Source organism: Schistocerca cancellata, chromosome 3 (assembly GCF_023864275.1).
Source record: "Schistocerca cancellata isolate TAMUIC-IGC-003103 chromosome 3, iqSchCanc2.1, whole genome shotgun sequence".
NCBI classification, from domain to species: Eukaryota; Metazoa; Arthropoda; class Insecta; order Orthoptera; family Acrididae; genus Schistocerca; species Schistocerca cancellata.
Window position 1 is genome coordinate 602,396,143 of NC_064628.1, and position 26,062 is coordinate 602,422,204.

At 42.3% G+C, this 26,062-nt stretch overlaps 1 long non-coding RNA gene across 1 annotated transcript in view; it reads left to right on the forward strand.

Annotated features, from left to right (window-relative positions):
- LOC126175505 (uncharacterized) overlaps positions 1-25,161 on the forward strand; it is a 52,252-nt gene extending 27,091 nt beyond the window's left edge. Inside the window, exon 2 of the long non-coding RNA XR_007535577.1 lies at positions 24,652-25,161. This is a non-coding gene — a long non-coding RNA (uncharacterized LOC126175505). The remainder of the gene's footprint in view (positions 1-24,651) is intronic.
- The last annotated feature ends 901 nt before the right edge of the window (positions 25,162-26,062 follow it).

Below are 26,062 nucleotides of genomic sequence, written 5' to 3' on the forward strand. Positions count from 1 at the left end.
GGCATCGGTGTGTGTGATATCCTTAGCTTAGTTAGGTTTAAGTAGTTCTAAGTTCTAGGGGACTGATGACCTCAGAAGTCCCACAGTGCTCAGTGCCATTTGAACCATTTGAATCAAATCTGGTTCTGCAAAATCCACCGATGTCACTAATGGCCGAGCGGTTCTAGACGCCTCAGTCCGAAACCGCGCTGCTGCTACGGTCGCAGGTTCGAATCCTGCCTTGGGCATGGACGTGTGTGATGTCCTTAGTTTAGTTAGGTTTAAGCAGTTCTAAGTCTAGGGGACTGATGACCTCAGATGTTAAGTCCCATAGTGCCTAGAGCCATTTGAACCACTTGATGTCACTAAACTACAAACCCATTAATGTTTTCAACTATAACATGTGTGCTACTCGAATAATTCTCGGAACAGACCACCGATTACTTTTTTTGTTCGCATCCGTATGTCTGCCGGTACATTATGATTTCAGAGATCACGTGCGTGGTTTCTCTTTTCTGTGGTTACTCCGACCACTGGTCATTGTCATCAGAGGATTACGAAAACGCAATTTATTAAACGATGTAGATGCCTATGGCAGTGTGAAACTAAGAAATAAATAAAACTAACCGTCGATATATAGACTAAGGATCATTTGTAGCTGTTAATGAGTCTACAACTAGCGAAAATAAATGTCAGTCATATATTACTCAAACTGCAAGCTCTTGTCGTTCAGGCAGTTTTCAGGTATGACATGTAATGTCAAATACCTCCGAAAACAAGGAATGAAGTTTGTCTGGCCACAAGTGCCAGATGTTGACTTAATAAATGGATAATCTTAATTCTAACCGCAACGGATGTTTTGAAATAAGGATTTACCCTGTACGTTTCAGACGGATGAAATTCAAGGTATTACGCTCAACTGAATTTAGAGCTACGTGCGTCGTACTCCATCCTGGTACCTTCCATTATATTTATAATTTTGGTGATGGGTCATATTGTTTGATTCATTTACCATACGAGGTTTCTTCTTTTATGAGGCTTAGTAAACTACTTAAGAAAATTTTAGATCAGTATATTTATCCCTGGGTCGTGAAGGTTTCATTGTGGTTTTGAAATATAGATCGCAAATGGAATGGTAGTTGACGGTTGTGGTAGAAGTATAGTCCAGTTAATGTACCCCCAAATCCATGTTAACGTTGATCACCTACAATTTTTTTCCATTTCCTCCTCTGCATTTTAGAAAGTGTACTAATTAGTATGTAATATTTTCATACAAGCCTCTCTGTTCACTAACGTAACACGGAAGAAAAATGGTCGTAATAATCACACTTTGAATCTGAAGATCGGTCAAAGTATACGTGGTTTACAGTATTCGTACACTCACTCATATCCATTCTCGAAAAGCCGTGGTACAAGGTAATGTTTAATATACCACGTGTTATGATATGTGACCAATACGTTTGTATAGCTGAGCGAGTAGCTCGCTAGATTCTGTGGCAGGAAAGTGAGCTACACCAGGATCGAATCCACGTGGTTTATTAATGTTCGTCGGTGTATTACAATGGCCAGCCTGAATGTGGTTTTTTGGCGGTTCTCCACAATGTATAAGGCAAATTCTTGGTTGGTCCCCAATCTCCACTTCTTGAAATAAAGAAACAGTTGAAATATAATAAACACTAAAAAGGTTACACAATTCACACAGATACATTTACTTCTACATGCATACTTCACAAACTCACTAAAGTGCATGGCAGAGGGCACTTCCCGCAGTACTAATTATTAATCAAAAACTGTCATTAGCCTTCCTCAGGATAATCTTCTTCAAGTGTCTGCCAGTTGAATTTCTTCAGCATCTCTGTTACTCTCTCTCTATACTTTTGATATGCACAATATTTGCGGATTTATGAACAGAACTGCCTGTCACAGACTGTTAATGGTTATCATCTTGTCACGCTACACGCGGGAAAGTGGGTCTGTTCGTCACTTATCTCTATCTATAGAAGCAATATTTTCATGAAGAAATTTGGGTGTACGACAGCTATCAGTATACGCCTGTTTTTTTTTTTTTTAATCGCATAACGTCATGAGCAACTCGAAAGTAATCACAATGAAGACATGTGAACTGTGTTCATTACAATAATGTGCTGTTACCTGCCTTTGATTATTTTCGTGGTGTCCTGTATGGTATCCAATGAGAGAAAGGGACGTGGCAAATTTTTTATCTCCTTTAAATAAAAATAAACTTGTAATTCTCACAGAGTGCAAGTATAACACAAATTGGAGCAAATAAAACTGGCCCGGAAAATATCTATAAGACTGCATCAGAATTGACCCTGGTTAGCGAACAACAGAACTGTCCGTCACAGAAAATGCTGAACACTGTGATTTCGTTGCATCAACCGATTCTGCCGGTGGTTTCTGAGTGAAGTGGAATTAGGATATTTGAATCCTTTTTCATTTGTTCGGGTGGGGCCTGGCACGCATAGTGACGGTACGTGAACTCAAAGAACATGCGCCATTTCGCGTCAGAAAATCCCCATCAGCACCGTGGCGTTTGATGATGTTGTCGAAACTTTGCATGTAACTGATACCTATTCTAGAATCCTTTTCCATGGCGTTTAAGTAATAATGAGTTCTCGCTCTATCAAATAGGGGCCTAATATTCATAATCTCCGAATATGCTCAACGTTGATTGACTAAACTGTCTATCTGAAGCCGTAAATGTGTGTCTGACTGGTTTAAATAAAGCTCTTCTCTTCCATACGTAAGTCTAAAGAATATCTATATTTTCCAAGAACTAGTTATATGGTCTTAACTTCACGTAATATTCTTCATATCAATAAAAATCCTGCTCTGCATCTAACAGACTGAAAATCCAGAGAATCATACTTTCTCAAAACAGCAATGAAAACGACGAATTACTGAAATAACGTTTTCCCACTTCTGTTCTTGAAAATAAACATTAGAAGCACTGCGCCTTGAAATCCGTAGATAACAGTTACATATTTCATTCAGTCTTAACAGTAAGTTCATTCAAATAACCTGGTCTGGTGTAATTAATATCATTCGTCATTTCTGCAATCATACAAAGCAAAGACTGACTGATACACAGCTAAAATCAAATCTTCATTTAACGACAGTGGCGGTTGCTGTGTAAGAGCGCAAGAGCACGTGAACATCCTAACTTTTGACACCTTGCGGATTTATGGATATTTTTCTTTGAATGCTGTTTAATGAAATATAAATGCGGTAATCTGAAATACATGCCACTAAATCTGCCGCGATATGTATTGTTACTCCTCCAGACTCCGTGGAACTTGGCATCAGGGTACTGAGCACATCTTGAGTTGTGTATGTTTCAAGGAGCTTTTGCTTTACGGATCAAACGGATTTGATAAACAATGTGCGCGCTTCATGGCGTGCACAGCTGGCTATTACCACTCAACTACAAGTTTAGTCAATGCCACCAGGTGGTAGCATGCGGCAGCAGACTGTTGTCCCTGTTCACTTGGTATAAATCTCTCTAGACTGCAGTACACTCCTCAGATATGCCATTTAACTCAGTATTTAGTAAAATTAGATCGGACGTCAGTATATGTTATCGATATACTGATAGAAAAACTTTTTTTGTTGGTTTCTGAATAAGTGCATAGTATATTAAGTTTTGAATTTTATCATACAGTAATACATTTGAGTCACTGAGAACTATAAAGGCCTAAAGTACGTCGTCATCATTATCAGTTGTGAGACTGTGGTATTTATTCATGCTTTATCTTATGGTGAGTCAGATTTATTTGTGCATCAGACCCCCATTGTATATATGAACATTCACGAAAACCTGTCTCACTGGTTTCTCTGATATTCACTTAAACGTGGGATCGACGACGGTGTCCTATAGGTCCTTATGGTTCTCAGCGCCTCATTTGTATTACAGTCAAGCGACCATGTTGGTATACGTTACTACTTGAATTTAATCATTTCCAAAAACGGCAGTTTGTTTACTGAGTGGGGATCGGCTTTCATGTGCAGTGTCAACACGAAATCTGTTCCGTCTATTTTAAAGGCTAACAGAAAAGTAAAGTGCCCGGAAAAGTCATCCGCAAAGGAACGAAGACCTCCCAGACCACGACCGTTGATTGAGAAAGTGACGAAATTAAATAAGCGTGACAGCAAGGAACCATTTGACAAAGAAGTTTACAAGTAGCGTAAGTTGGTGTCCGGAAGTTAATTTGTGGACTAATAAACGTGTTAGGGATCTCGTACATTTGTTCGAAAAAATAAAAAGGCCGCGAAAACTCCCATTTACATAAAAATGCGAAACGGGAGTATCGAAAGCTTGTATATTATTTGTTTCTTGCCCTAAACTGTATTTAATTTGTACAAAACAACAAAATTGGACAAAAACTGTTTTTCTTTTGTGAGATAAGTTGTGCATGTTATTATTATTATTATTATTATTATTATTATTATTATTATCATTATTATTATTGCCAGATGCTGTAGTTATATAAACTTGTTGATAAGCACAATTGTTATACAGCAGATGCTATAAAATTTATACTCTCAAATTTATCTCAGTCTAAATATTTGTGGATGCTCAGAATGTATGCTCACGAACCGCCACTGTTTAACGGTATTGATCTCTGGGCACCCCTTACCCTTACAATTATTAGACCCACTGACAGGCTGCCGTCGCCGTGCGCATTGCTAAGTCCAGATTAGTGATGAGACAGCTGACTGGTTTTGACAAGGCTAGTCCATTGCTTTTTCATTCAGTCGGTTTTTTCATCCGAATGAAACAACCGAATAAAACCAGCCTCTTCGCCATGTCAGCTATATGAATGTTCTAGAAAATGCCATTCCGTTTGCGGAGACGATGGCTGACTTATTGTAAGGTATTATTTTTTTATTTTTGACTCCATCACTTTTTTGTGATACAATCATTACCAGCTTCGGCCTTCAAGGGCGATATTCTGGCGCTTTGGGTAGCATTTGGTGAACAATTCTTCTAGCCTTGAAGGCGGAAACGGGTAATGTTTGTATCATAAAAAGTGATTGAGTTAAAAAAAATCTTATACCAATATTTTTATTCACTCTCTGAGTATGAGTCGTTTACTTATAAGGGCACCACTTCTGCTCGGCATCACCGATTTCTTGCAAATTTATGGTACACGCAGAACTCGATCAAAAATGAGAGTCACACAAGTGGGAGCTCCAAATGACCAAGCCTGAAAAAAATAGCGCTTTTTCGCGGATTGGGCGAGACATGAACCACCTGTGTTAGGGTAGTTTGCAGACAGCGATTGATGCAGCGGAAAGGGTACAGAACGGTAAGCCAAGGGTCCTGGGTTGGAGCTTCTACGCAGGATCTGTTTTTATTTTTTTATTTTCAATTTTTAATTTAGTTACACTGCGAAAAACCAAAACAATGTTCAGTACATTGTGTTTATTAATATTTTCTCAGAAGGCATGGAAAGGAAAGTAAAATTTGGGATTGCAAATTAATTTCCAGGAAGGGATTGTAAGGCGTACACGAGAACTTCGTGCTAAGAAACACTTGCCAGTTGCTATGGAACAACTGACAATTTCTACGGAACACCCGACCAATGATAGTAAAAGGAAATGTAGAGGACGAGACGTGTTAACTGCAGGGAAGACTGTGCACGAACGCTCTGCCGGCCGCGGTGGTCTCGCGGTTCTAGGCGCTTCAGTCCGGAACCGCGCGACTGCTACGGTCGCAGGTTCGAATCCTGCCTCGGGCATGGATGTGTGTGATGTCCTTAGGTTAGTTAGGTTTAAGTAGTTCTAAGTTCTAGGGGACTGATGACCACAGATGTTAAGTCCCATAGTGCTCAGAGCCATTTGAACCATTTGAACGAACGCTCTGTATGCATTCGACAGTTCATGCAGTACGGTGTTTGACGGAGGTTGTTGTGGCACCGATTAGTGTGATATTCCGTGTGGTACGGCACCATATCTACAAGACATCATTTGCAGGATTAGATCTTGGACTACAGTTGGATGGCTCAAAGACGTTCAAATGTCTCTATTGTGGCCACAATAACGGGGGTGTCTCCAAAAGCGTCAGCTCATTAAAAAAGGCCGCTGAAGGTAGAAATGCTATGCGAACGCATGTCTATCGCCGTACACGACCACCACACCGTAAGGGAATCGACAGTGGTGAAAAGGAATGGACGACTCACTCCTTGGCGGAAAGCTGCAGACGCAGCAACCGCTACCGCTACACGTGGCTACACGTGTCTCTGCCAGAACCATTTTTCAGAGATTAAACAGGCTGGCTTGTATGTTGTCAAGCCTGTTAAATACATCCCACTTCAACCACGCCATCGTTCAGAAAGAGTTCGTTGTTTAGGGGACATGTTGTTTGAGATCAGCAACGGTGGTCAAGAGTGGTGTTCTCCGATGAATCCCGCTTCACTATGACAAGTGATTCTGGCCACCAGTTAGCGTATAGAGAGAGGGGAACATGTTACACACCACAGAATGTTCATGAATGTCATCGGTATGGTCTAGGTGTTCTGGTGTGGCAGAACACCGCCACATATTTTTTCACGAGGTACCGTTACACCATAGTGGTATTGCAAGGAGATTATTCTGGATTATGTCCGTCTGTTTATGTGTGCCCTCCCCGACTTTCTGTTTGTGGACGACGATGCCAGCGCGCACAGGACTGCTGAGGTGTTGGACATACTGGAAAGCAAAGATATCGAATATATGGAATGGCTTGTGTACTCCACAGACCTAAAACATATAGAGCATGACTGGGATGCTCTTGTCAGACGTGTTTCTCAACGAATACCTAGTCCCCGAACCGTGCAAGAACTGAAAACCGTCTTGAGAGAGGAGTGCGACTATATGCCCCAAGGACTCCTCAACAGGTTTATTAGCCAGCATGAATGCAGGTGTAAAATGTGCATTAGTGCGCAAGGAGGTCACATTCCTTACTGGGAGTCCAATATCGACCATTATGTTGGAGTCTGACCTGTGTCGAAAGTGAACGTTATTTATGTCCGTTATCCTGTCTTCCTTTGTGGTGAAATCTGTATTTTTTTCGTTAGAAATATACTACTCCACCTCTGCTACGTATGTACTATGTAGGACTGTTGATATTTTTAAAAATTTCGGGAATATTAAAAAAAAATCATCATCGACCACTGTTATATCGAGAACAGTATCGATATAACGACGGATAAATATCGACGTACCGGCCCATAAAAATATCAGCTGCACATGGTAAATATACTGCCGGCTCGGAGCGATACTCGTATATTCAAGTACTGATTTATTATTAGATATGCTGTACATCAACAAGCTAGCAGCCTGCTTTAGAGCAAGAATGGAAAGGAAAACGATGCACGTTAACGCTTGGCGACAACCACTTTGCTAACAATGGTATTTGCCCGATGGGTCCGTCGTTCGGTTTCATCAAGCATCGGATTTGTCTGAACACACCATGTTGACCCCCGGTTCTTTTCAATTCTGCAAATGCCAGCGGCCCGTCAGTTGTAGTGTCAAAATTCGTGATGAAGTTAAACGTTGCAGTTCCTGTAAGTAGCGCCGATTACGTCAGCATTTCATTCACACGTCTCCGCCCGCCGCAAAGAACAATCTTTTCATTTACGTTTTTGTCCGTCATTTTCTGTAACTGCTTTTGAAGAATGCCGATGTGAAGAAATAGCACACTACTTGCATTAAAAATTGTGTCTAACGCAACTGGTGTGCTGTTTCTTCACATCGGAAATCTTGTTTTCTACCCATATCGCCACCTCCAGTGCAATCGGACTTCTTTGTGCCACTTTACTTGCTTCACACAGTCAAGCAGAAACACTGGACGTGGTGAGAGCTCAAAAAGTAGTAAGACTCAGTGAAATTAAAATTATGTTCTACAATTTCAAATCAACAATTTCTAATATTTACCAAAATTGGGAAAAATATAATATAAAATAAAAATATTTTCAGCAGATTATTTATTTGGTTATCGACATGTCGATACATCGACAGACCAGATATCGTCTGCATTAATCGAAATTTGTGGAAAAAATATCGATATTTCGTCAACAGTCCCACTAGTGTGTTTCATGTCGTCCTTCATTGACAGTGATTACTCTTGTGCAACAATGTATCTGTTCGTTAGAAATTGTCAGACAGTGTAATTACAGCCCCTTCTTGGAAAGTTATTTGCAGGGTCCTCGTGGGTGCTGTTAAGTTCAATCCTTACTTCGAAATTTATTTGCAATCCCTAATTTTCCTTTGTCTATCTTTGTCATACTTTTTTATGAAAATACCAGTAAATACAAAACACTGAACATTATTTAGTTTTATTTGCAGTGCAAGTAACGTAAAATTTGAAAATAAAAATGATAAAAAAGAGTTTCTGTGTAGAATCTCGGCCCCACGACCCTAGGATTACCACCCTACGATTACCATTCTGCTCTCTGTCCGTCGCAGCAGCCGTTGCCTGAAAACTACGCTAACATAAAAGGCTCATATAAAAGACATCATATTTACGCCAGTGACTGTAACACTTTCTTTATTTCACGATTGCAATTTCGACCTTAGACCATTATCAAGTGCAGATTTTGATGGCTTTACGCCATGTCAACTTAAAATGAGCTGAGACATATATATGTCGTTGTCATTATTATTGAATACATTCGTGACGCTGTTACATATTGCGAGCACACATATCCATATGTCATAAAACAACATAGTCTATGGGCACTCATGTATAAATGTGTCAGCTCATTTTATGCTGACATGGCGTAAAGCCACAAAAATCTGCACTTGATAATGGCCTAAGGCCGAAATCGCAATCGTGAAATAAAGAAAGTCTTACAGTCACTGGCGTAAATATGATGTTTTTAATAAAGTTCTACATGACTGTGAATCCCAGGTATAAAAAGATAAAAGGCTCATGTCTCGCCCGACCCGCGGAAAAAATTAAATTGTTTCTAAACGTTTAGCCATCTAGAGCTTCCCACTTGTCACTTTCATTCCTGGCAAAGTCCCTTATGTGGTGTCACCGCCAGACACCACACTTGCTAGGTGGTAGCCTTTAAATCGGCCGCGGTCCGTTAGTATACGTCGGACCCGCGTGTCGCCACTATCAGTGATTGCAGACCGAGCGCCGCCACACGGCAGGTCTAGAGAGACTTCCTAGCACTCGCCCCAGTTGTACAGCCGACTTTGCTAGCGATGGTTCACTGACAAAATACGCTCTCATTTGCCGAGACGATAGCATAGCCTTCAGCTACGTCATTTGCTACGACCTAGCAAGGCGCTATTACCAGTTACTATTGATGCTGTAAAACATGTACCGTCAAGAGCGACGTTCACCATTTACGGATTAAAGTTAAGTATTCCGACAGCTACATCCATTTTTGCTAAAGTCTAATTTCCTTGTCCTGTTCCAGACCTCACGCCAGCCTGCGTGAGCTAAAACGCGTGCCTTTCGGCTTCCTCTAATATTGCGGTGTTGGTCTCCTGCCAACCCACAACACCTTACATGTCACAAATTTGAACGCAATCGGTGACACGGGGAGGCACGGTCCCCTGGTTAATGTGACACACCCGGATAACACAAGTCTCTCACACTTAACGGCAGGGTGCGTGAATTGTTTCACTCAGTATCCGTGTTTGGGCGATTTCATTTACTTACTTTTCCAGCCTTTCCGGCTATACATGAATCATGATTAGGTTTGCGAACTTTTCTAGAGACATACAACGTATCATATTCCAAGGAAAACTGAATAAAAAGTACATTTCTAAAAGTGAAGTATTTTCAAAGTTTCTAGATTTATTTACTGAAATACGACATTTTATTACTTCTCGTATTCGTCCTAAACATTGATGTTTCTTTCGTTTTGAAAGGTTTATAATTGGTGCTACATTATAGTATGTTTAAAGAAATGAACGATTACTTTGTTATTAAAATTTATTGAAGCCCTCTTTCTCTCTCTGTCTCTCTCCCCGCTGGTTTGCACGCACCACCGATATTCATATTTCTGTAAATTCTGAGGCGATGTGAACGGAAAATCCACACGATCATTCATACTTTATCAAAATGTCAATGCAAATACATTTTTTAAAAATGTTTGTGACTTAGTCACTTGCTTTTTGAGCATATACTGTCACCTGTCGGAAGTACTGTAGTTTCTCTTTGGAAAAGAAATTGTCCCCATTAACTACGTTTTTTAATTTCTGTAATTAATATGGGTTCATAATATGAGTCATCCTTGCAGATACAGATATAGCATTGAAATTACCTTGAGGATAACTTTTTATCCAGCTTTATGATCTCTTCCATTCACCTTTCACCTTTCACTGAACGTTCCTGCACACAAAGTTCATCATTAAGTAAATTCCTATTCATATGCATGGACGTGGAACTGGACTACAAACTACTTATTGGCACTCAATAAAAAGCAGATATCGAAATGGCACCAACAGTGACGACAGGCAATAACAGCGTGCAGTCAACAACAATGATTTAACAATGGGAAAACGATGTAATGTTTCCCCACAGAACTGAAAGAGGCGGACTGCGTCGACTGTTTCCATTCCGTCGCCCCCACAGAATGTATCCACTTGAAATAAATGAATTAATAATAATCCTGCAGATACAACTAACTAAACATACTGTTTTTATTCGGTTGCTCCCCCTGACTGGCTCCCGCTCAAATGAATGAATGTCTTAATTAATTAATTTATTAATTAACACTCCAACTGAAACGTAAAGCTTTAACTGGCTGCGTCGATTGCTTCCTTAGACTGGTTTCACTCAAAAGAATGAATGAATAATTTAACTGATACATAAAACCACAGCTAAAGGGGTCGATTGTTTTCCAGCGAATCGGTTGCTCCCATCATTAAGCCAGATACTAATTTCCCCAGAAAATGTTATTTAAAACAGGTATTCCTCTCACATAATTACAATTGGTTGTGACTGCAATCTGCCCTCGATATGTTGAAGAAAATGCAGAAAGTTCATGAGCCCTCTTGAAGTGTAAATGGTTGCGGAAGCATACTTGATTTCTCAGCAACAACTAATCCAGAGCAAATAGGGAGCATCATGACGAATACAGGTGTTAGTTGCAGTAGTTAGTTGCAGCGAGACTGAACACCGTAACATCCAAATCCGCCAAAAATAACCGCAAAATGTATCTATTTAAAAAAGTAGACAAAAATTCGCTGGTGCCTTCCTAAGAGACAGTGTCCACTCCCTCCAATCTCACTGTTTAAGCGTAGACCAGATGTGGGGTAAATTCAGAGAAATGGTGTCGACAGCAGTTGAGATATCCATACCAAAGAAATTAATAAGAGATATTACTGATCCCCGAAGGAACACAAAACGAGTCAGAACTCTGATGCGGAAGCAATGGAAACAGCGTGCCAAATTTAAATGAACGCAAAATCCCCAAGCTTCACAGAAGCTCGAAACTGACGATCTTCAAAGCGAGATGCTTTTAATAGTTTCCACAACGAAACTCTGTCTCGAAATCTTCCATAAAACTGAAGGAGAGTTTGTTCGCATGTAAAGTACACCAGCGGCAAGAGGCAATCAGTACCACTACTGCAAAGTAGGAATGGTTATGTTATTGATAACAATGCCACTAAAGTAGAGTTACTAAACACGGTTTTCCGAAATACCTTTACCAAAGAAGACGAAGTAATCGTTCGTTCCAGTATTCGAATCAATAACAACTGTCAACATGAGTAAGTAAGCAGTAGGTATCTTCGGCGAAGCTAAACAGCTTAAACCACTTTATAAAGGCAACTGCTCTGGTCCAGGCAGTATACCAGTTACATTCCTTTCAAAGCATGCTGATACAATAGCCTCATACCTAGCAATAATATACAACCGTTCGCTCGTATACAGATCCGTACCTAATGATTGGAAACTTCCACAGAACACACTAACAACCAAGCATAAAAATAGGAGTAATCTGCTGAATTACAGACCCATATCAATGACGTCTATCTGCTGTAGGGTTTTGGAACACATTTTGTGTTCAAACATTATGAATTATCTCAAGGAAAACAATTTATTGACAAATGGCCAACACAGATTCAGACAATATCGTTCTTGTGAAAATCAGTTAGCTATTTTAATCTAACGATGTAACGAGTACTATCGACACGGAATGTCAAATTGATTCCATGTTTTAACATTTCCTCGAGGCTTTTTACATCGTTCCTCGCAAGCGACTTCTAACCAAATTGCATGGGTACGGAGTATCGTCTCAGTTGTGTGACTGGATTCGTGATTTCCTATCATAAAGGTTATAATTCGTAGTTATTGGCTGAAAGTCATGGAGTAAAACAGAAATTACATCAGGCGTTCACCAAGGAAGAGTTATAGGCCCTCTGCTGTTCCTGATCAGATGAACAAAACCAGCTGCAAAATGATTTTGACAAGATATCAGTATTGTGCAAAAAGTGGTAGTTGGCTCTAAATAATGAGAAGTGTGAAGTCATCGACATGAGCACTAAAAGAAATCCACTAAATTTCGGGTACACGATAAATCACACAAATATAAAAGCTGCGAATTCAGTTGAATACGGTTACACAGATATTGTTGTGGGGAAAGCGAACCAAAGACTGCACTATACTGACAGAACACTTAGAAAATGCAACGCGTCTGCCTACACTACGCTTTCCCGACTTCTTCTGGAGTTTATCTGAGCAATGTGGGATCCTCATCAGATAGGATTGAGGAAAGATATCGAAAAAGTTCAAAGAAAGGCAGCTTGTTTTATATTATAGCGAATTAGTGGAGAAAGTGCCATGGATGTAATGCTTGAACTAAATAATAAATGTCGTGTTGTAAGTAGACTGTTTAGGTTCTAAGTAGGCTGTTTAGGTTCTTATATTGGTAACGCCGCCACCACGTAGCGCTCTCTGCATGAAAATCACTGGCTGTGCTGTGTGCAGTCAGTGGCTAGTTTGCATTGTTGTCTGCCATTGTTTGCCGCCCGCTCCATTTCCCTATGTACAATTACCAAATTACTACTTTGAACATTTGTTAATTCATTACTCGGTGGCGCTAACACACTGCTTTCGTCTTCACTGTCATTTCTCAGTTTACTTTGGAGCCTAGTGTTACGTTTTTCACACGCCATTATTGTCACAATATTTCACACGACAACACAGAAAAACACAATTCTAAGAGCAAAAATAAGAGAACACATTAACATAGCACTGAAAATAATATCTAGTTAATTGCAAGCGCAGTTGCGAAATACTTGGTGTAAATCTACATGCATGCCACAACTGTTTTACTGTACAACAATGAAAGGCTGCAACTACAAAGGAGATTCTCTCTACAATTACGCGCTAGCAATAAACAAAATCTACACTAATTACACAAACTACAAGAAAAAATCAGAAGATTCCAGTGAGATATCCTTAGCTAAGGGTCGACATATGAAACGTCCCCTTAGAACAATTATACAGGACTGTGCTTAAACTGACACACAATATTTTTTTAGCGCAACGCAGTCTGACTTTCAGAAATCCCTACAAAGGAATGGCCCTGACTAACATTAACCTGTACCTTTCACAAATCACTTACCTCACCAAAAATCTTCGTTACTCGAACTACTGCAATACAGCGAGCGCCACTACTGCCAGCTAAATAAAAGATTCAAACTACGGAAGGCACTAACTACTGATAGGCATAGTTAGCAAATGAAAGATTTTAATAGAGAACAAACAATGTATTTACCTTAATAGTGTTGAAAAATCATAATATACATAGCAGTTCATGACATCCATTCGTACAAATGTACTGTTTCTGATGGACACACTTCCAGATTATCCATTCTCAAAATTCCGCCATCTCACTTCCCCACATCCACCACTGCTGGCGGCCCGCCTCCAACTGCGCAACGCTACGCGCTGTTCGCGTCCAGCTGCCCAACACTACAATGGCAGACAACATTGCAAACTAGCCACTGACTGCACACAGCACAGCCAGTGATTTTCATGCAGAGAGCGCTACGTGGCGGCGGCGTTACCAATATAAGAACCTAAACAGCCTACTTAGAACCTAAACAGCCTACTTACAGTGTGACTTGGGCCTCCCGTCGGGTAGACCGTTCGTCGGGTGCAAGTCTCTCGATTTGACGCTACTTGCGCGTCGATGGGGATGAAATGATGATGATGAGGACAACACAGCACCCAGTCCCTGAGCGGAGAAAGTCTCCGATCCAGCCGGGAATCGAACGCGGGCCCTTGGGATTGACGTTCTGTCGCGTTGACCAGTCACCTACCGGGGGCGGACTTGCTTGAACTAGAGTGGTATCATTAAAATAAAGGCGTCTTTCGTTGCGGCGGGATCTTCTCACAACATTTCAATCACCAACTTTCTCCTCAGAATGCGTAAATATTTTGTTGGCGTCTATCTACAAAGGGATGAATGATCATCATAATAAAATAAGAGAAATCAGAGCTAGCTAAGCAGGACTTAGGTGTTTCCCACTTGCTGTTGGAGAGTGGAACGGTAGAGAAATAGCTTAAAGGTGATTCGACGAAACCTCAGCCAGGCACTTAACTGTGAGCTCCAGAGTAGTTATACAGTGTGAATCGCGGGTTAATCATGTAGATGTGGAGCAGAATTAGTGCGTGGCGGCTGAAAAAAGTTTTCAAGAAGGTTATTACAAGGTTTATCTCCCACTTGTAAGTAGTTTAGTTCTAACACTCAGTAATTTTTCCACGTCACTATAACCTTATTACCTATAAGAAAGAAAACAGACGCATGGACGGCCGATATCAGCGGTCAGTTACAAAGCTTAGAAGACCCGTTGCATAATCTCAAGACTGGTGTTGGGTGCGCGAAGTATGGTGCCGTAACGCATCATAACATAATTCTTACACAAAACTATTAATGCTAACTGGGATGTCCATAAACTGTTTAACACAACCCACTGTAGATGAATGACAGTATGAGCAGTATAGAGTCAGATAAACGGAGCCGTGACAACCTTGTGAAGCGTGCATGATGTGGTGGTTGAGGGGAGGACAATCAGCAGAAGCACCGTAATCCTGTGGCCACCCGATCGCCTGATCTGCAATATTTTTCCCTGTTGGGCAAATTGAAGGGCCTGGTCTACCCAGATAATCTCCACACACTGACAGAGGTACAGCAGAACACTGAAACCGCTGTTGCAGGAAGAGCTGCTACGCTTGATTCAGTTGGATCAACCGAGCGTGGATAAATGGAGCACAGCGCTGCATCTCCGTCAACGGTGTTCGTTTACGTAATATTCTGTGATGGTCATTAACAATTTTCAATCCCGCGTCAGTGTTGTTGACAATACATGGGCTACTTTCTTTTGCCTATCTAGTGTGTAAAGTGACCTCTTCATTTTAGCAGTGGTGGCGAACCTGGACAGCCGGCCGGGGTGGCCGAGCGGTTCTAGGCGCTACAGTCTGGAACCGCGCGACCGCTACGGTCGCAGGTTCGAATCCTGCCTCGGGCATGCATGTGTGTGACGTCCTTAGGTTAGTTAGGTTTAAGTAGTTCTAAGTTTTAGGCGACTGATGACCTAAGATGTTAAGTCCCATAGTGCTCAGAGCCATTTGAACAATTTTGCTAGCTATGTTTACAACATGCCACGCATAGGAAAAGAGTGAAGCGGTGCGAAATACTGATGGAAGTGTCTGAAGAGGTACATAAAGTCAACTTGAGACACGTTGGGAACTTGGAGTCATTCTGAATATCGCAAGTGTGCACTGTTTCCTTCAGGTTATGTCATGTTAAACACGAGCTACAGAACTGAAATCAGTGATTAATTAATTACTTAGAAAATAATTGGCTGGAGCACATGTTGCTGCAGTCACTTATCTTTGGAAGTGCAACGCTCATAAATTACACTTTCACATGAAATATTGTTTAGACTTTCAAGTGGAAATGGGGACAGCGTGAAGACAAGCCTTTTTCCTTGACACTGTTGTGCAGATGTTACTGAAACTTCGTTCCAGTCTCACATATCGGCACAGGGCAATCTTTGGCACGGTTTACGTTCGGAGAGGAACTCTCAATAAAAGGTAACCCGGTTACTGTTCCGTCAACAGACCGTACAACATATGCCGTGTACCCTGTCGAGCAGATCTCACCGAGAAAGCGTGTCGTATTTTCGAGAAATTCTTCTCGTCCAGTGAGTAAAACGCTGAGCAGTAATCCTCTCGAAAATAGTTGCTCTTATCATGACTCGTTACTAACTGAAGACGAAGTCTCAGTTTCAAGCACTAATCATACGTGTATAGAAATTCTATTGTAGACAGAGCTGATCTGTCGTATTACACGGCGACGGAAAAAAAATCGCAAGAAGTGGTTGTGCGACATAACGAAAGTTGGAAGATGTGTCTCTACATCTGAAAGATGACGATGCGCATCAGGTTTACTTTCTATACACGCTGTAACGTTCGTGAGCGTGAGTTACCTTTGAGGTTGGACTTGATGAGTTGATGTTAATCGAGAATGTCTTTAAGGCGACAAAGACCCCATTATCAACACCTCAATGAGTTTGAACGGCGTCGTGTAATAGGGCTACGAGCAGCTCGATGTTCCTCCTGCGAAATTGCAGGAAGACTTGACAGGACTGTAGCAACTGTACTTGCTTGCTGGCAGCGGTGGCCAAAGGAATTGTACGGTAGGAAAAAAAAAAGAAAAGCGGGCTCCGAACGGTGACGTCGTGTTCAGCGTATGGCTCTGGCGCAGCGTACTGCATCTGCAGCAGCAATTTGAGGAGCAGTCGGCACCACAGTGATACAACGAACTGTTACAAATCGGTTACTTCAAGGGCAGCTGCGAGTCAGATGCCTTGCAGCGAGCATTCCCCTGACCTGAAATCACCGACTTCAGTTGTGTCAACCGAGAGCTCACTGGGCGCGTGGGAAGGTTCAAATTGCTCTGAGCACTATGGGACTTAACATCTATGGTCATCAGTCCCCTAGAACTTAGAACTACTTAAACCTAACTAACCTAAGGACAGCACACAACACCCAGCCATCACGAGGCAGAGAAAATCCGTGACCCCGCCGGGAATCGAACCCGGGAACCCGGGCGTGGGAAGCGAGAACGCTACCGCAAGACCACGAGCTGCGGACAAAGGGCGCGGGGGAGCGGGATGGGGAGGGGAGGGGAGGGGAGAGACAGGGCGAAGTCTGTCGTGTTTTCTGATGAACACAGCCTCGATGCCAATGATAGCCGTGTGTTGGATAGAATGAGGCCAGTTGAGGGCCTGCAACCAACCTGTCAGCGTGCAAGACACACTGGCCCTACATGTGGAGTTATGATCTGGAGTGCGATGTCGTACGACACCGGGAGGACTCTCGTTGCTATCCCACCCACACTGACTGCAAATTTATACGTCAATCTCATGATTGGACCTGTTGTGCTGCCATTCATGGATAACATTCCTGGGGTGTTTTCCAACAGGATAACGCTCGCCCACATATCGCTGTTGTAACCCAACATGCTTTACAGAGTGTCGACATGTTGCGTTGGTCTGCTCGATCACGTATGGGACATCATCGGACAACAACTCCAGCGTCACACACAACCGGCTTTAAGTGTCCCTGTACTGATCGACCAAGTGTAACAGGCATGGAACTCCATCCCAGAGACTGACATCCTGCACCTGTACAACACAATGTATGCTCGTATGCATGTTTGCAGTCAACGATCTGGCTGTTACACCAGTTGTTAATGTACCAGCATTTCACATTTGCATTGGCTTATCTCACACTTATATTAACCTGTGGTCTTTCAATGTCAATCACTTAAATATATTACCAAGACATATGTGTTCCCGAAATTTCGTTACTCTACATTTATTATGTTTTGATGTTGCGATTTTTTCCATTTCTGTGTTACAGCTGTAGCGAAATACTATGTTTGTCACCGGCGAAGTAAACACGAACTTAGTTTAAAGCACTAAGGTTAAATACAAGAAAATTTCATTCTAAATGGAGCTCGTATGTCGTATTAGATTAATTGCGGTCTTGTGTATATTTCTGTCTGGAAGCTGAGGCGAGCTAATTTAATCTATTTCAGCTGCAGAAGGCGTGGCGATTTCTTCAATGGAACTGTGTAGCTAGATGTGACGCAAATCTGAAAACTGTGAAGTACCCTCATCGTAATACTTCAAGGCAGCAGTTAACGTTTTCCGAGCAGTATCTGTTCCCAATCTCTAGGGTCCTTGAAATTTCTTAACTGTACAAAACAATCACTAGTGAAGAAACTGTTAACACTATTCAGTAAGAGCTGCGAGAACAGCAGATAATATGCGCACACTGTTGCTCTGTGGTCATTGTAAGGAGAATGTACACTGGCGAGGGCGTCGTAGCTACTTCATGTTGTTAATGAACTCACGAGCTGTTAAAGATCTTTACACCAATATGAGGTATCACTACAGTAAAAAAGTTTGGTGCAGGATCATCTTCACACAAAGTTCACAAACAATCTTACGTTGCATACCGAAGGGCAGCATTGAATGTTTAAGAAACGCAGGACCTCCGCAACACAGCAATTACAAATAACTGCTCAAGGCAATTCCAGTATTCATCCATAGCTGGTAATATACAACTAATTTAGCTATAGGAACAGCAAATTGCTTACTTTTTTAGAGCTAAGACACTAGTGCTGAAACACAGACCTTCAGTGAAATGAGTAATGGAACGAGGTACTTCACTCCTATATTCTGGTATAAGCCATTTCCCAATGAGACAAGTAGGCCTACAAATCGAAACGCCTCCACTACAAACTTCTGCGAATGAGTCGACTGCCTTAAAGCTGAACTACAGACCACCTCTGTCACAGTTTACAAAATTAAAGCGATTTTCTGTAGTTAATACACTGAAGGGCCAAAGAAACTGGTACACCTGCCTAATATAGTGTTGGGCCCCCAAGAGCATGCAGAAGTGCCGCAACACGATGTGGAATGGACTCGACTAATGTCTGAAGTAGCGCTGGAGGAAACTGACACCATGAATCCCGCAGGGCCGTTCATAAATCGGTAAGAGTACGAGGGTGTGGAGATCTCTTCTGAGCAGCACATTGCAAGGCATCCCAGATATGCTCAGTAATGTTCATGTCTGGGGTGTTTGGCGGCCAGCGGAAGTGATTAAATTAAGAAGAGTGTTCCTGGAGCCACTCAGTAGCAAATTCTGAATGTGTGGTGTGTCGGATTGTCCTGCTGGAATTGCCCAAGTCCGCGGAACCACAATGAGCATGAATGGATGCAGGTGATCAGACCAGATACTTGCGTACGTGTCACCTGTAAGAGTCGTATCTAGACGTAGCAGGTATCCCATTTCAGTTCAACTGCACGTCTCCCACACCATTACAGAGCCTCCACGAGCTTGAACAGTCCCTTGCTGACATGTATGGTCCATTGATTCATGAGGTTGTCTCCTTATTCGTACACGTCCAATCACTCCATGCAATTTGAAACGAGACCCGTCCGACGAAACAGCATGTTTCCAGCCATCAACAGTCTATTGTCGGTGTTGACGGGCCTAGGCGAGGAGTAAAGCTTTGTGTCGTGCAGTCATCAAGGGTACAAGAGTTGGCCTTCGTCTCCGAAAGCACATATCGATGTTGTTTCGCTCAATGTTTCGCACGCCGATATTTGTTGATGGCCAGCATTGAAATCTGCAGCAGTTTGCGGAAGGGTTGTACTTCTGTCACGTTAAACGATTCGTTGGTCCCGTTCTTGCAGGATCTTGTTCCGGCCGCTGCGATTTCAGGGATTTGATGTTTTATCGGATTCCTAATAGTCACGATACACTCGTGAACTGGTCGTACGGAAAAATCCCCAGTTCATCGATACCTCGGAGATGTTGTGTTCCATTGTTCGTGCGCCGAATATAATTCACTTAAATGTTGATAACCAACCACTGTAGCAGCAGTAACCGATCTAACAACTGTGCCAGACACTTATTGTCTTATATAGGCGTTGCCGAGCGCCGTATTCTGCATGTTTATTTATCTCTGTATTTGAATAAGCAAGCTTATACCAATGTTTTTGGCGCTTCGGTGTACTATCCCTCAAGTGACAGGAAAAAAGGACAGAACTACCCTTCTGTGAGGAAGAGTAAATCGTCTAAAATTTTTTCGCGTCCCTTATTAGAAAAATAATGAATGAACTATACATTTGTTTTCTGTCCGGGGTGTTTACTGCACACGGGTGAGCGGCCTAAACTAATTGCGAAAGTTCTCAAAAAGTGATAAGATTGTTACCACCTGCTAAAGAAATCCAATATTACACGTTAATAGGCACCGCGAGAATATATTTAGAAACGGTCACGTCCATCCATCTGTTCGTGGCCCAGCGATGATAGGTTCGCTGGATCACGTCCCCCCGCCTCTTCCCATGCTCGCGTGCCAATCACTTTATTGTTTGGACTGTGACTGCAGCTAACAACTGTAAAAGGCTGTTTATGTGTAATGCTGATTATGTTTGTTAGTAGAGTTGGGCAACACGATTCTTTTTCCCGATTCGATTCCTACGATTCAATCTCACATTGCGAATCGATTCCTACAATTCGTTCACGATTCATTCTAGTCTGTGATGGCACGATTCTTACGGAATGCAAAAAGTTCTACATCTTACTCACAGATGGCAGGACTTGTCTGAAATTGTCAATGGGGTTAGAATCGAACTGTGCCATGATAAGATATGCCAGAAATAGTTTATTTATGAGTAAACATGCATATGACGTCACAAGTGTGATTCTCGATTTATACGTGTAATTCCTTAATTGATGAAAGCTGACGTCGGCGCGGTGGCTGATGGTAGGGATAGTAAATGGGAAATTCCTTCACTCTCGTTCCCGTCAGCCACCGCCAAGTGTCAGCTTTGTTTTCACGAGTAATACACTCCTGGAAATTGAAATAAGAACACCGTGAATTCATTGTCCCAGGAAGGGGAAACTTTATTGACACATTCCTGGGGTCAGATACATCACATGATCACACTGACAGAACCACAGGCACATAGACACAGGCAACAGAGCATGCACAATGTCGGCACTAGTACAGTGTACATCCACCTTTCGCAGCAATGCAGGCTGCTATTCTCCCATGGAGACGATCGTAGAGATGCTGGATGTAGTCCTGTGGAACGGCTTGCCATGCCATTTCCACCTGGCGCCTCAGTTGGACCAGCGTTCGTGCAGGACGTGCACACCGCGTGAGACGACGCTTCATCCAGTCCCAAACATGCTCAATGGGGGACAGATCCGGAGATCTTGCTGGCCAGGGTAGTTGACTTACACCTTCTAGTGCACGTTGGGTGGCACGGGATACATGCGGACGTGCATTGTCCTGTTGGAACAGCAAGTTCCCTTGCCGGTCTAGGAATGGTAGAACGATGGGTTCGATGACGGCTTGGATGTACCGTGCACTATTCAGTGTCCCCTCGACGATCACCAGTGGTGTATGGCCAGTGTAGGAGATCGCTCCCCACACCATGATGCCGGGTGTTGGCCCTGTGTGCCTCGGTCGTATGCAGTCCTGATTGTGGCGCTCACCTGCACGGCGCCAAACACGCATACGACCATCATTGGCACCAAGGCAGAAGCGACTCTCATCGCTGAAGACGACACGTCTCCATTCGTCCCTCCATTCACGCCTGTCGCGACACCACTGGAGGCGGGCTGCACGATGTTGGGGCGTGAGCGGAAGACGGCCTAACGGTGTGCGGGACCGTAGCCCAGCTTCATGGAGACGGTTGCGAATGGTCCTCGCCGATACCCCAGGAGCAACAGTGTCCCTAATTTGCTGGGAAGTGGCGGTGCGGTCCCCTACGGCACTGCGTAGGATCCTACGGTCTTGGAGTGCATCCGTGCGTCGCTGCGGTCCGGTCCCAGGTCGACGGGCACGTGCACCTTCCGCCGACCACTGGCGACAACATCGATGTACTGTGGAGACCTCACGCCCCACGTGTTGAGCAATTCGGCGGTACGTCCACCCGGCCTCCCGCATGCCCACTATACGCCCTCGCTCAAAGTCCGTCAACTGCACATACGGTTCACGTCCACGCTGTCGCGGCATGCTACCAGTGTTAAAGACTGCGATGGAGCTCCGTATGCCACGGCAAACTGGCTGACACTGACGGCGGCGGTGCACAAATGCTGCGCAGCTAGCGCCATTCGACGGCCAACACCGCGGTTCCTGGTGTGTCCGCTGTGCCGTGCGTGTGATCATTGCTTGTACAGCCCTCTCGCAGTGTCCGGAGCAAGTATGGTGGGTCTGACACACCGGTGTCAATGTGTTCTTTTTTCCATTTCCAAGGGTGTATTACGGCCCACGAACTTCATTTGTTCGCTCCGAGCTTCATTTGTTCACACGCATCCTCCATTTGACTGCCATCTGGCGGTCCTAATCATTCGTCACGACTCGGCATGATTCGGCAGTTGCCTTCGAAGCATAGCGAACTAAGAATCGATGAATCGTTGGAACTTGCAATCGTCACGACTCGGAAACATGCAAACGTCCTTACGATTCTTTTGAACGACGATTCGTCCGTATCACGATTCGATTCTTACGATTCTTTACTTAGAGTCGTTCAAATGAACGACTCATTCACGAATCGCCACAACTCTAATTGTTAGATATTGATTCAAAAATCAAGCAGCATAGCATCTGCTAGTGCTAGATTTAGTGAAATTAAATTTTATTGACATTGCTTTAACATATTATATGGATGTTAAGCAATTTGTTAAAAAAACTGTGAGCACATACTGCGGAATAGCGCTCCTAGTTTATCGGTGCTACGGGCTTTGCGCAGCTTTAAACCGACCTTGGCGGTAAACATTTCGCATGTTTTTGCTTTATTTTAGCTGTAGTTTCCAAAACGTGTGCATGAATATAAGCGGTGATCAAAAAATTTCCGCTCGAAAGCCACACTAACCCCTTTCCACGTGTCGCTACTTGCATACCTGCATCGGAGTCACGCTGGTTTGCATATAAGCTACAGCAACGCCCTGAAATGTAAAATTTTTGGTCGCCGCATGTAACAACCCAGCGGTAGCCTACTAAATTTTGTTGGCTCTGTAAACTGTCCATAAGTCAGAAAATTGAATATAGTGATTTCAAAACCTTTCGCCTCACGTAACGTGTACTTCAGGTACGGTATTCAATTTCTGGCCAAAACTGAGTGTTCTTTGGCCCTGTGTTGAGCACATGAACAGTGTCGTGAAATAAACTTTAAATTTCATGAAATACAAAATTTGTAGTAAAGAAAATGAATCTAATTAAATGAGCTTAGACATTAATGCTGAATTTCCGTGAAGTGAGTGATGGAACGTTGTACTTTACCCCTATGTTCTGGTATAAGTAATTTTTCAAAAAGACAAGTAGGCCTACATATCAAAACGCCTCGTCTACAAATTTCTGTTAAAGAGTCGACTACCTTGAAACTAAACTACAGAGCTCCTGCTACTGCAGTACCGAAGGACTTTATGAACGATGCCTGATATGAAGTTCAGTGTTTCACTTGAAATATCCACAAAATTAAGTACTGCTCTACTCGGAAGAAAATAACTGTTTGAAGTTACCAATACTGTTCTACTCATAAGAAAATAACTGTTTGAAATTACCAATATTGTTCACTGAAAATTAATCTGCTTGCTAGTACGACACCTGACAACCCCGACTACACACTGTTTGCTCACGAATGCAAGGTGTGATCTGCCCTGCAATAAAAGTGACTTACCTCTAGCTCAGCATGCTGTCTTTGCGTCTGGAGTACTGACATTCTCGAAAGCAAATACAAGTCAGCAGATGCAGCAGTTAAAGGAAAATAAACTACTCTCTACTAATTTCTTTCTTTTTTGCTTGCAAGGAACGATCTGTGGCTTCGTGTGGCGTAAGGTGCAATGCACACACGACAGAATATTCAAAACCTAACTATAAACCATTGACGTGGGTTTTACTTTAAAGAAAATCGTTCTTGAGAAGTCAAACTCTAATTATTGGCAAAAAGGACTGTAAAACACAAGAAGATTCTAACAACTGCGAATTTATCTCATTACAAAAATTACAAACGTCTCAACCAGTTGCATAATTTGGGACATAATGAAGACAAAGAGATCAAATTAGCACTGATCATAAACATTATAAGTTATCTGAGGGACAAGGATTTCCTTCAGTTAAGAGTGCCGACAAACAAACATTTAATTCTTGCGCATATCTCCGTTACCTTTAAAGTATCTCCATCAATATAAATAACGAGGAAGTATTACAAATGAGTTTTCATCTCCATAATAAAGTTTTCCATTTAGTTTCTCCCAGCTTCACAAATAATAGATTCCATTCTCTGAAAAGCTCAATCATCCGCTACTATGCCTGTAATAAGAATGCCCCAACGCTGCACAACTGACTGACTTGCAAGTCAACCGGAAATAAAACTAAACACAGACTCAAGGATCTTATTCGTTACACTTGCAGTGCGCTCGTTCATCTTTGTCTGACCACAATAAAGATCAATTATTTACAGTAGTAGAAAACATGTGAGAAACTTACAACTCTGAATAGAAAACAAGTATATAAAAAAAACTATCTTTAACTATTGTTTGTTGTATTTTATAGTAAGCAAAAAGACAATCATGTTAAGGAATTGTTGTGGGCTTTGTTGCAGATTGTTGCCAGAGTGGTGCAAATGTACTTCGGTCCAGTGCTTATTGTTCTCCCGCTGGTGCTTGTGGCACACCGCCCTTGCGATGGCGGCATCGTCATCAATAAGTTCAGCAGCTTCGTGAAGACGTCCGTGCCGCTCCAGCGAGCTACGTCCATGACGCTGCCTCCGAGATCACAGCGCGCTACCTCAGCAGCCAATCACAACCGCCACCGCAACGCACCTACGCATCAACAGCAGCAACAACAGTCCTTTGGCGGCAAGTTTTTCGTGACGTCACTGACGGACGATGTGACCACGGCAGGGTCGGATACCCCGCACGTGAAAACATTCATCGTCTTCCCTAACCTGGCCACGTGCAAGCCCGGCTTCAGAAGGGGGCATAACGGGAAATGCTACAGAATTGTGTGAACGGACGATCTGCACCCGCTCCAGGAAACTAAACATCTTGTACATATTTATCATTCATTTTCTTGTCGCCATTTCATAAAATAAAATGCTGAAAATACACCATTCTTTCTGGAACTCACTTTTTATTGGCTTGGATGTTGTGAGTCATACGCCATGAGTTTGGTACAAATATTAAAACATCTATACAGAGAAATGACAAGAGTTTGAAAACTGATTTAAGATATTTAACAGTATACATAGACACAATATCCATAGCTAAAGAATTTTGACAGGAAACTTACTCTAGACAAAATAGGGTGTAACAAAGATCAAATGACCTTCCATTAGGAATGTGGAATGCACTCAATGACTGTGATATGACTTGCAAAATTATGGAAAACAGCAATCGATCAGTCGTCCTTTCCTTTCAGGCTTTATTAACGCAAAAAATCTAGATTTCGGCAAAAAACTAGCTATTATCAGTGATAAATACAAGAAGCACACAGTCAGGCGATAGCATAAAAAATTACAACTCGTGGCATAACCTATTTTGCATGTACATTACATTACATATCAGCATTTCAGAGTTTTAATACACACCCTAGTACGTCAGTCCTCTGTTGTTCGGGCTTCAGTCATAATTCATTCAAGACTATTGAAACTAGGCTTTGCGGAGAACACCAACCATCTATCTAGCTGATATTTGACGCCATCTATGAACTATTCAGTAGGTAAGAGGAACCGCGTATCTCGCAGCGAAGATCAAATGAGAGAAAAATAATAGAAAAGAAAAAAAAATTTAAATTAAATCAATTCTAATAATCGCAGCGTACTTCATGTGCCTCCTAGTATTTTGTAAATACTTAAGAAAAATTTTATGAAGCTGACGTTACCTATGTGTTTTTAAAGAATAACAAAACAATTGACTCACTAGGAGTGAATCTGGCATTTTTTTTACATCTTCTAATGTTAGATGTTAAATGTGGCAGCAGATCAGACAGCAACGTCAATAATTTTGCTTGTA